Below are 12,971 nucleotides of genomic sequence, written 5' to 3' on the forward strand. Positions count from 1 at the left end.
TCACTGCCTTCAATCTTATGTCAACAAGGTCATAGTCAAAGTGGAATTTCTCTCCTCCCTTCAGAGAATGGTACCTCCTTCTTTGATGGCCCTGTTCTTTCCACTGGGACACTCACAGAGATCTTTCCTTTAGGGTATTTTTTTTTCCAGAGTGTCTTGGCTTTCCATGCCTAAAATACTCTCATGGACTCTTCAGCCAGGTCCGAATGCCTTAAGGGCTGATTCTGAGGCCAGGGAGCTGTTTAGGACATCTGCCTTTCTATGAGTCTGCTGTGTATCCCACTTCCCATGTTGGATCGTTCTCTCCCTTTGTAATTCTATCAGTTAGTCATAGAAGACACTACTCTTGTTTATGTGATCCCTTTGACTCGTAGGCCTATAAGTATGATCAATTGTGAACTGAAGTTGATCACTTGGACTAGTGAGATGGCATTGGTACATGTCACCATGATGGGATTGAATTGGAATCCCATGGCACATTTCTAACTCCACCATTTAGGGCAAGTCCGATTGAGCATGTCCCAAATTGTACATCTCCTCCCTCTCTTATTCCCACTATTACATTTAACAGAGATCACTTTTCAGTTGAATTTAAATACCTAAGAATAATTGTGTGTTAATTAAAGAGTTCAACCAATAGTTTTAAGTAGATCAGAAAAGTTCTTAAAGTGATAAAGTTTTAACTTGTAGATCAACAGTAAGGACAAGTGCTGATCAAGTCACTGTTTCTTATAGTATCCATTTCACTTCACCATGTTTCCATTTTGGTGCTCAGTTAGTTGTCACCAATCAGGGAGAACCTATGATATTTGTCCCTTTGGGACTTGCTTAATTCACTGAGCATGATGTTTTCTAGATTCCTCCATTTTGTTGCAAATGATCGGATTTCCTTGTTTTTTACTGCTGTATAGTATTCTATGGAGTACATGCCCCATAATTTCTTTATCCAGTCTACTGTTGATGGACATTTCGGTTGAATCCTGTTTCTAGCTATTGTGAATTGAGCTGAAATAAGAATTCATCTATTTTTAACACATGCCTTTCAAATATGAGTTTGAAACCCTAAGTTTTAACCACTAGAGTTCCACTTCGTTAGTGTGTGGTTGAGGATGAATTCTTTTGCATCATGCATTTTATCTTGAGAGTGAAGCAGTTACTGTGGAAACATACAAATCATTCTTCTTCCTTCTTTTTATATCTCAAGGAAACCTTTTATTTAATGAATACAAATCTCATCAGTACAGCTTTAGGAATATAGTGATTCTTCTCACTATGCTGCCCTCCCTCCTCCACTCTCACTTCACTCCTCCTCCCTTGCTCATTCCACGTTCCATTATCCTTTAAGATACATTTTTGTTTAACTTTATACATAGAAGACCAACTTTTACAAAGTAGATTTCAACAATTTACACATACGAAAAAACACACACAGAAAAACACACACACACAAACCGAGAACTAGTTTTACAGTTAATTCTCACAATACAGTTCATTGCGGACAAAAGTCCTTTATGGAGAGTATGTGCACAGTGACTCCTGTTGTTAATTTAACAAATAACACTCTTATGTATGATATCAGTGATCACCCAAAACTCTTGTCATGAGCTGCCTAGGTTATAGAAGCTACAAAGGCTATAGTATCCTCTGTATCCAAAATCTGTATCAGTATATAGACAAGTCCACAAGCAAAGTTGAAGTACTCTCCACCTGTCAGACAAAAGTACATCCTTCTTTTATGGCCACTTCTTTCCACTGGGGTCTCTCTCACAGAGATCCTTTATGTAGAACATTTTTTTTACCACATTGTCTTGGCTTTTGATGCTTGAATTGCTCTCATGTGACTTTAACCTGACCAGAATGCCTTATGGGCTGATTCTGAGGACAGAGTGTTATTTAATGTGATTCGCATTCTATGTGTCTGCTCTTGAACTGCTTCCCATGTTGGAATATTCTCTCCTTTATAATTCCATTTATTATTACCAGACATTTCATATTATTTATATTATCCATTTAACATGTAATCCTATCTATATTATCAATTTAACACTTAATATGTTCACTTTAACAATTAAGATGACATTTTTTACTATCCAGTTTGATGGGATTTGAGGTCTCATACCACAATTTTAAACTGTACCTTTAGAAGTAATCTGTAGGAAAGTATGCAGGACAATAGAGCTTCACAGTTACAAAATTCCTCCTTCCTGTGTTATTCCAAACATTATGCTTAATGATATTCATTCTCAATTGACTTTATAAACCTCCACTATGATACGGCCTTGACTAAGCAAGTTCGGAGTTGGTGAACTCAAGGGGCACCCATAGCCTAGACAGCTCATGGCAAGAGCCTCAGATGATTGCTGACATCATAAATAAGAGTGCCAATTGTTAAATCAACAATGGGAGTCACTGGGTGCATGCTCCCCATGTAGGATCTCTGTCCTTAATGTGCTTTACTATGAAACTTAAAGACAACATTACTAGTTGAACAATACCCTATACCTTGTGCGGTTGTGTGTTGAAATCCTTGCTTAGTATATACTAAGTTGATTTCTGTATATGAAGGTAACTGAAAATGAAACTCAATGAAGAGCAGGATGGGAGAGGGAGTGGGAGAGGGAAGGGTCACTGGAGGGAGGGAGGTTGGGGGGAAGCCACAACAATACAAAAGTTGCACTTTGTAAATTCACATTTATTAAATAAAAAAATAAACACATGATTAACTCAATGTTAAGAAAGAGTTCAACAAATTTTATGACAGATAGAAAAAAAGAAAACTCATTCTCAACAGTCAAGACCAAAGCTGTTCAATCATTGCTTCTCAAAGTTTCAATCTCAATTTTACAGATTTTCTTTTAGGTGCTCTGTTAGTTGTCACAGATCAAGGAAAACATGTGGTATTAGTATATTGGGAGTGTCTTATTTCACTCAGTATGTTTTTCAGATTCATTCATTTTGTTGCAAATGAATGGATTTCATTTTTTTATCCATTGTGTAGTATACAATAGAGTATATATCCCATAATTTCCTTATCCAGTCTTTAGTTGAAGGGCATTTAGGTCAATTCCATGTCTTAGCTATTGTGAATGCAGCTTTAATAAACATCGAGGTACAGATAACATTTTTCATTTGCTGATTCCATTTCCATTGGGTCAATTCCCAGGAGTGAAATGGCTGGGGCCTGTGGTAGGTCTATATTCAGATTTCTGAGGTATCTCCAAACGGTCTTTCATAGTGGCTTTACAAGTTTACATTCCCACCAGCAATGGGTTGGGGTACCTTTCGCCTCATATTCTCATTAGCATTTGCTGCTTGTTGATTTCTGTATGAAAGCAATTCTAACTGGAATGAGGTGAAACCTCACTGTGTTCTTTTTAAAGATTTATTGAATTTATTTGAAAGACAGAGTTACAGAGAGAGGTAGAGACAGAGATAGAGGTCTTGCACCTGATGGTTCACTCCCCAGATGGCTGCAATGCCTAGAGCTGTGCTGATCCGAAGCCAGGAACTTCTTCAGGGTCTCCCACATGGGTGCAGGTTAACCAAGGACTTAGGCCATATTCTGTTTTTTCGCAGGCCATAGCAGAGAGTTGTATAGGAAGAGGAGCAGCTGGGACTAAAACCGGCGCCCATATGGGATGCCTGCACTTCAGGCCAGGGATTTAACCCACTGCACCACAGTGCCAGCCACATCACTGTGGTTTTAATTTGCATTTCCTTGATGTCTAGTGATTCTAGACATTTTTTTATTTGTCTCTTTGCCATCTGGATTTCCTATTTTGAAAAATATCTATTTAAATGCTTGGCCCATTACTTCATTGGGTTGTTTGTTTCATTGTTGTGGAGTTTCTTGAACTCTTTATATATCCTGGTTATAAATCTTTCATCAGCTGCATAGTTTACAAATAATTTCTCCCATTCTATCAGTTGCCTCTTCACTTTCTGAGTGTAATCCCATTTGTTAATTATGGCTTTGATTACCATTGCCTCTGGTTTCTTTTCTAAGAACTCTTTGCCTAAGCCAATTATCTTGCTGGCTTTCCCCAATGTTCTTTAATAGTATGGTGTTATCAGTTCATAGATTTATGTCGTTGTTCATTTTGAATGGATTTTTGTGTATGGTGTAAAGTAGGGGTTTTGCTTCATATTTTTGCATGTGGAAATCCAGTTTTCCCAGCACCACTTGCTGAAGAGACTGTCCTTACTCCAGGGATGTGTTTATGCTCTTTGGTTGAATATAAGTTGGTTGAAGTTGCTTGGATTGACTTCTGGTGTTTTTTGTTTATTTGTTTGTTTGTTTGTTTTGTCTATCCATCATTTTTTTTCACCATCACTAGGCTGCTTTTATTATAACTGCCTTGAAGCATGTCTTGAGACCTTGTGTTGTGATGCCTCTGGCTTTGTTTTTGTTCTACAGTATTGCTTTAGCTATGCAAGGCCTCCTGTGTTTCTTGATCATTATTCTAGATCTTAGAAGAATGTCTTTGCTATTTTGATTGGTATCACATTGAATTTGTAAATTGCTTTTAGAATAATGGACAGTTTGATGATATTGCTTCTTATAATTCATGAACATGGATTTTTTTCCATTTTGTGTCTTCTATTTCTTTTTTAATGTTTTATAATTCACATCATAAAGATCTTTGGCATTGTTGGTTAAATTTACTCCATGCTATTGTGAATGGGAATGATCTGAGAAGTTCTTTCTAAAACATGCCATTGTGTATACAATCCGTGTATACAAAGGCTGTTTTAATGCCTGTGTATTGGTTGTATATCCTCCTACATTACCAAACTCTTCCATGAGTTCACATAATCTCTTGGAGGAGTCTTTTGGATCCATCTGCAAATAGAGATGTCATCTGCAAATAGAGATAGTTTGACTTTCTCTTTACCAATTTGAGTCCCTTGATTTCTTTTTCTGGCTAATGGCTCTGGTTAAATCTTCCAGGATTATACTGAATAGCAATGTTGAGCGTGGGCATACTTGTCCAGTTCCAGATCTCAGTGAGAATGCTTCTAACTTTTCCTCATTCAAAGGGATGCTGACTATATTTTTGTCATAAATTTTCTTGATTGTGTCAAGAGATTTTCCTCTGAACTCAATTTGCTCAGTTTTCATCAGGAAAGTGTGTTGTATTTTATCAAATGTTTTCTTTGCATATAGAGATTTGGTTTTTGTTCTTAAATTTGTTAATGTGATGTATCACATTGATTGATTTGCAAATATTGAACCATCCATGCATACCAAGGATAAATTCCACTTGGTCTGGATGAATGATCTTTAGATGTGTTGTTGGATTCCATGGACTAGAATTTTATTAAGGATTTTTGCATCTATTTGATTTAGGGAAAATTGTGTGTAGTTCTCTTTCTCTATTGTGTCTTTTTCCTTGTTTAGAAAGTAAGGTGATGCTGGCTTCATAGAAAGATTTTGTGAAAATTCCTTCTCTTTCAATTGTTTTGAATAACTTGAGAAGAATTGATATTAGTTCTAATTAAAATGTCTGTTAAAATTCAGCAGTGAAGCCATCAGGACCTCGGCTTTTCTTTATTGAGAGGGTCTTTATTACTGATTCAATTTTCATCTTGGAAATTTGGCTGTTTAAGTTTTCTATGTATTCATTGCTCAATGTAGCTAGGTTTTTTGTTTCCAGGAACCGAAGGCAGGAGCCAGGTGCTTATCCTGGTCTCCATGGGGTGCAGGACCCAAGCACTTGGGCCATCCTCCACTGCACTCCCTGGCCACAGTGGAGAGCTGGTCTGGAAGAGGGGTAACCAGAACAGAATCCGGCACCCCGACCAGGACTAGAACCTGGTGTGCTGGTTCTGCTAGGTGGAGGAGTAGCCTATTGATCCGCGACGCTGGCCAGAGCTCTTTATTTTGCTGATCTTTTATATTGTTTTTTTGGATTCATTTTTTAAATTTCCTCTCTAATTTTGATATTTCTTTTCTCCTATTAGTTTTGGGTTTTGTTTGCTCATTTTCTAGATCTATGTGTTGATAACTAATTTATTTGGTGTATTTCCAGTTTCTTGATATAGGCATCCATTGTTACAAACTTTCCTCTTAACATTGCTTTTGCTGTATACCATAAGTTTTGATATTTTATTGTTGCTTCATTTTTTTCCATAAATATTTTTTCAATTTTAATTACTTCTATGACCCACTGTTTATTCTGGAGCATATTGTTCAGTCCCCATATGTTTGCATATGTTTCAGAGATTGTTAAGTTGCTGATTTCCAGCATCATTCCATTGTGGTGTGAGAAGAAGCATAGTATGATTTCGATTTTTTTTGGAATTTGCTGATGTTTGCTTTATGGCCTAGTATGTGGTCAATCCTAGAAAAAGTTCCATACACTCCTGAGAATAATATGTATTCTGGAACTGTAAGAGGAAAATTTCTGTAGATATCTATTAGATCCATTTGGTCTATAGTGTTGATTACCTCTGCTGTTTCCTTGCTGAATTTCTGTCTGGTGGATCTGTCCATCCCTGAATGTGGGGTATTGAAGTCCCCCATTACTATTATGTTTGAATCTATGTCTCCCTTTTGTTCCTTTAACATTTGTTTTAAATAGCCAGGTGCCCTGTAGTTAGGTGCATATGCATTTATAATAGTGATATACCCTCCTAGCATGTAGGATTTCTGATGAGAAGTCCGCTCTGAGTCTGACTGGAGATGCCTGAAATAAATCTAGTGTTTCTCTTATGAAGATTTTAGAATCTTTTCTTTATGTTTTACTGTGGAAAGTTTGATTATAATCTATCATGGTGAATATATTTTCTGGGCATATCTTTTAGGAGTTCTATGTGCTCCTCATACTTAAATGTCCCTTTAATTCTCCAAATTAGGGAAGTTTTCTGTTATTATTTCACTAAAAAGGCTTTCTAATCCATCCCATCTTTCTAAAGCTTCAGAAATTCCTAGAACTTTTATGTTGGGTCATTTGATAGTATCTATAATTTACCCACAGTGTGTTTTAACTTTCTATTTTCTTCTTATGTTTGATCTCTCTGAATGATTTCCTTTTTTTGTCTTCTAAGTCTGATATTCTTTCTTTTGATTCACAGGTTCTTTTGTTAAGGCTTTCCACTGCATTTTCTAATTTGCTTTATTGACTTCTTCATTTCCAAGCTTTCATTTTGATTTCTCCTTAAGTTCTCAATTTCATGGGAGAAAATTTCTTTCATGTCATGTATAGATTTTATTAGTTCATGCATTTTCTTCTGATTTCTTTTAAGCAATCCTGTGATCAATATTTTGAATTCTATTTCTGGATATTTTTTAATCTCATCATCTTCACAATCTATTATTGTAGTGTTGTGTTATTTGGGAGCCATCATTTTGTCTTCCGTATTCTTGTTTGGTGCATTTGTTATTTAGTATTTGTGGAGATACTCATTTTTTTTTTTTTGCTGTGTTAGCATTTATCTGTGGACTGTGTCTCTGTTCATTATCAGATTGTCTGCTTTCAGGAAATACCTAAAGGCTTGTGGTGATTGTAGCCAGGGAGCTCTGTTCATTGCTTCAGAGTGAAGGGTGTGTCTGAAGTGACACACCAATTTTGGCGTCTTAAATCTTTTTTTATTTGAGGGGAGGTTTCTTCTTGTCTGTTGGTGTGGATTCATCTGAGCTCCTCTCCTCAAATGAGACCAGTGCCTGGCTGCTAGCCCCAGAGGGTATATTATTTGTTGTCACTGCCACAAGGACCACACAAAGGATCTGTGCAGTTTTCAGTATAAGTTTGGATTCTCCAGCAATGACCCTTGCCTGGTAACCAGGGAATGCTGATTGTGTGGAGCCTCCCACAGTGACTGCTCAAAGTCCCAGGGACACCCTGAGTGCTCCCACACAACCTCAATATTTACACCGTCCTAGCACAGAAGCCTCACACAGTCTCAAGCAGCATACCCCCCTGCCAGATCTCTCCACCAGATCAGGATTCTCTGCTTGGCTGCTTTCAAGATGCTGACACAAGCTAGCACAGCTGTCATATGTGTCAAAATGGCACTTGTTCTATATCACTTTCTTACATGTTGCAGTTGCAGGGTGCTATGGACAGAGAAAATGTGCCCCTTCTTTTTTTTCTCCTCTAGTTTGGCAGGTACATCACCCCCCAATTGGCTCCAAGTCAGATTCTCTAGGCTCTTCCTGAAGCTTTTTCACCCATGGATTTGGCTTATGCAGTCTGGTCTCACCACACTCTCCTCTCTGATGTGGAGGCACTTGGCTGCTGGAGTTCTGAGTTGTGAATCCCTCCATGTAGGTCCACTTTGTCCCTCCAATGTGTAGAGCTTCCTCTGCTTTTTTACCCAAAACTCTTGCCTGAATCTGCACTCTTTCCATTTTTTAAAAACTATCTTCCCCAAGAATAGAGCAGTAAGCTCCCTCCCTACTCTTCAATCTTGCCCCTGATCCCTTTTATTGTTTTCTAATAGAGGAGAGCTTACACGTATCTGTGGATTTGTTCAACAATCAAATATTAATAACCTTGATGAGAAGGGAAGAATTTAATTCCATACAAAGTTAAATCAGAAGAAATTAACATATATGTTCAGGTACAGGACTCCATCCTTTATTAATGTGTGGGTGGTAGGAATCCAAGTGCTTATGTGCCAACTACTACCTCATAAACATCTTAGCAGGATGATGCCTTGAATATGCAGAATATCAATCACGCAACTGGGCATGTTTGTATTACATATGGTATTTCCCAAGCAGCAGACTAACTTGCATCACAACATTTAATATTCCCAAGTCTGATGGTTTGGTATGAAATTTTGCCTGGGTCCTATATCTCCAACAGGAAGTTCTGAGACTTCTTCATAATATAACTTTTCAAATCATGTTGGTGTTATGTTCACTGAATGCCAAGAAGCAGTTTAGGGAAGAACTGCATGAATATTTGGAAACTGGGAGGTGTCTTTTGCAATAATTACTATAAAGATATAGTATAATAGATGTGTATTCTATTCATTTTTCTACACAGCTGTGGACAAAAATACCCTGGTTACAAGAAGAATATATTCTATAGAATTTTCAGTGTATAACATCAAAATATGTTCTAGTGAAACCAACAATATGAAGTACCATGAAGTATATTTGTAGCAACAGAACAATAGTTAACATCACCCAAGTAGTTTTCTATAGGGTAGATTTTAGTGACAGCATTTGTATCTTTCTGTGGTATTTGCAACTTGACTCACAAGCATTCTTAAAATAACAAATTGCTTCTTGCTAGTAACATTTTAAACAAATTAAGTAGCAAGTACCTGTTTCTTTTAACATAAGGATTAATTGTGCCTTATCTCTGCCAATCAGTATAATTGTTGGTGCTCTTCCTTTTTTTAACTTTTATTTATTGAATATAAATTTCCAAAGTACAGTTTATGGATTACAATGGCTTCCCCCCAATACTTCACTCCCACCCACAACCCTCCCCTTTCCCGCTCCCTCTCCCATTCCATTCACATCAAGATTCATTTTCAATTCTCTTTATATACCGAAGGTTAGTTTAGCATATATTAAGTAAAGTTTTGAACAATTTGCACCCAAATAGAAACACAAAGTGAAAAATACCTTAGGCTCTTGTCATGAGTTGCCAAGGCTATGGAAGCCTTTTGAGTTCACTGACTCTGATCATATTTAGGCAAGGTTGTAGTCAGAAAGAAAGTTCTCTCCTCCCTTCAGAGAAAGGTACCTCCTTCTTTGATGACCTGTTCTTTCCGCTGGGATCTCCCTCTCAGAGATCTTTCATTTAGGTCATTTTTTTTGCCAGAGTGCCTTGGCTTTCCATGCCTGAAATACTCTCATGGGCTTCTCAACTGGATCCGTGTGCTTTAAGGGCTGATTCTGAGGCGAGAGTGTTGTTTAGGACATCTGCCATTCTATGAGTCTGCTGTGTATCTCGCTTCCCATGTTGGATCATTCTCTCCATTTTTTATTCTATCAGCTAGTGTTTGCAGACACTCGTCTTGTTTATGTGATCCCTTTGGCTCTTAGTCCTATCATTATGATCATTTGTGAACAGAAATTGATCACTAGGACTAGTGAGATGGCATTGGTACATGCCACCTTATTGGGATTGAATTGGAATGCCCTGGTATGTTTCTAACTCTACCGTTTGGGGCAATTCAGCTTGAGTATGTCTCAAATTGCACATCTCTTCCCTCTCTTATCCCACTCTTATATTTAACAGTGATCACTTTTCAGTTAAGTTTCAACACCTAAAATAACTGTGTATTGATTACAGTATTCAACCAAAAGTATTAAGTAGAACAAACAAAAAAATTGCTAAGAGGGATAACATATTAAGTTGTTCATCAACAGTCAGGGTAAGGGCTGATCAAGTCACCGTTTCGCATTTCTCTTTAACAGGTTTCCTTTTTGGTGCTCACTTAGTTGTCGCCGATTAGGGAGAACATATGATATTTGTCCCTTTGGCCCGGCCTAATTCACTCAGCATAATGTTTTCCAGATTCCTCCATCTTGTTGCAAATGACTGTATTTTGTTGTTTTTGACTGCTGAATAGTATTCTATAGAGTACATGTCCCATAAATTTCTTTATCCAGTCTACCGTTGATGGGCATTTGGGTTGGTTCCAGGTCTTAGCTATTGTGAATTCAGCTGCAATAAACATTAAGGTGCAGACTGCTTTTTTGTTTGCCAATTTCATTTCCTTTGGGTAAATTGCAAGGAGTGGGATGGCTGGGTTGAATGAGAGGGTTATATTCAGGTTTCTGAGGAATCTCCAGATTGACTTTCATAGCGGCTTAACCAATTTGCAATCCCACCAGCAGTGACTTAGTATCCCTTTTTCCCCACACCCTCTCCAGCATCTATTGTTGGTAGATTTCTGAATGTGAGCCATTCTAACCGGGGTGAGGTGAAACCTCATCGTGGTATTGATTTGCATTTCCCTGATTGCTAGTGATCTTGAACATTTTTTCATGTGCCTGTTGGCGATTTGGATTTCCTCTTTTGAAAAATATCTATTGATGTCCTTGGCCCATCTCTTAAGTGGGTTGTTTGTTTTGATGTTGTGGAGTTTCTTGATTTCTTTGTAGATTCTGGTTATCAACCCTTTATCTGTTGCATAGTTTGCAAATATTTTTCCCATTCTGTCGGTTGCCTCTTCACTTTCCTGACTGTTTATTATCAAGTACAAAAACTTCTCAATTTGATGCAATCCCAAATGTTAATTTTGGCTTTGACTGCCTGTGCTTCTGGGGTATTTTACTAGAAGTCTTTGCCGTACCTATATCTTGCAGTGTTTCTCCAATGCTCTCTAATATTTTGATGGTGCTGGGTCATCGATTGAAGTCTTTAATCCATGTTGAGTGAATTTTTGTGTAAGGTGAACGGTAGGCATCTTGCTTCATGTTTCTGCATGTGGAAATCCAATTTTCCCAGCACCATTTATTGAATAGACTGTCCTTACTCCAGGGATTGGTTTTGGATCCTTCATCAAATATAAGTTGGCTGTAGAAGTTTGGATTGATTTGTGCTGTTTCTATTCTGTTCCATTGGTCTATCCATCTGTTTCTGTACCTGTACCATGCTGTTTTCATAACAACTGCCCTGTAGTATGTCCTGAAATCTGGTATTGTGATGCCTCCGGCTTCGTTTTTGTTGTACAAGATTGCTTTACCTATTCAAGGTCTCCTGTGTCTTCATATGCATTTCAGCATCAGTTTTTCCAGATCTGAGAAGAAGGTCTTCAGTATCTTGATTGGTATTGCATTGAATGTATAAATTGCTTTTGGAAGAATGGACATTTTGATGATATTGATTCTTCCAATGCATGAGCATGGAAGATTTTTCCATTTTTTGGTATCCTCTTCTATTTCTTTCTTTAAGGTTTTGTAATTTTCATCATAGAGATTTTAATGTCCTTGGTTAAGTTTATTCCAAGGTATTTGATTGTTTTTGTAGCTATTGTGAATGGGATTGATCTTAGAAATTCTTTCTCAGCCGTGACATTGCCTGTGTATAGAACGTCTGTTGATTTTTGTGCATTGATTTTATATCCTGCTACTTTGCCAAACTCTTCTATGAGTTCCAATAGTCTCTTAGTAGAGTTCTTTGGGTCCCCTAAATAAAGAATCATATCATCTGCAAAGAGGGATAGTTTGAGTTCTTCCTTCCCAATTTGTATCCCTTTAATTTCTTTTTCTTGCCTAATAGCTCTGGCTAAAACTTCCAGAACTATATTGAATAGTAGTGGTGAGAGTGGGCATCCCTGTCTGGTACCAGATCTCAGTGGAAATGCTTCCAACTTTTCCCCATTCAATAGGATGTTGGCCGTTTTTTTTTTCATAAATTGCTTTGATTGTATTGAGGAATGTTTCTTCCTTACCCAGTTGGCTTAGAGTTTTCACCATGAAAGGATGTTGTACTTTATCAAATGCTTTCTATGCATCTATTGAAATAATCATATGGTTTTTCTTCTGCAGTCAGTTAATGTGGTGAATCACGTTGATTGTTTTGCACACATTGAACCATCCCTGCATGCCAGGGATAAATCCCACTTGGTCTGGGTGGATGATCTTTCTGATGTGTTGTTGCATTCTATTGGTGAGAATTTTATTGAGGATTTTGCATCTATGTTCATCAGGGATATTGGTCTGTAATTCTCTTTCTTCTTTTTCTTTTTTTTTCAGGAGAGTGGACAGTGAGAGAGAGAGAGAGACAGAGAGAAAGGTCTTCCTGTTGCCATTGGTTCACCCTCCAATGGCCAATACAGCCGGTGCACTGTGGCTGGTGCACTGCGCTGATCCGAAGCAGGAGCCAGGTCTTTTCCTGGTCTCCCAAGGGGTGCAGGACCCAAGCACTTGGGCCATCCTCCACTGCACTCCCTGGCCACAGCAGAGAGCTGGCCTGAAAGAGGGTCAACTGGGACAAAATGCAGTGCCCCAACTGGGACTAGAATCCAGTGCGCTGGTGCCGCAAGGTAGAGGATTA

This window comes from Oryctolagus cuniculus, chromosome X (genome assembly GCF_964237555.1).
Source record: "Oryctolagus cuniculus chromosome X, mOryCun1.1, whole genome shotgun sequence".
In the NCBI taxonomy this organism is placed as follows: domain Eukaryota; kingdom Metazoa; phylum Chordata; class Mammalia; order Lagomorpha; family Leporidae; genus Oryctolagus; species Oryctolagus cuniculus.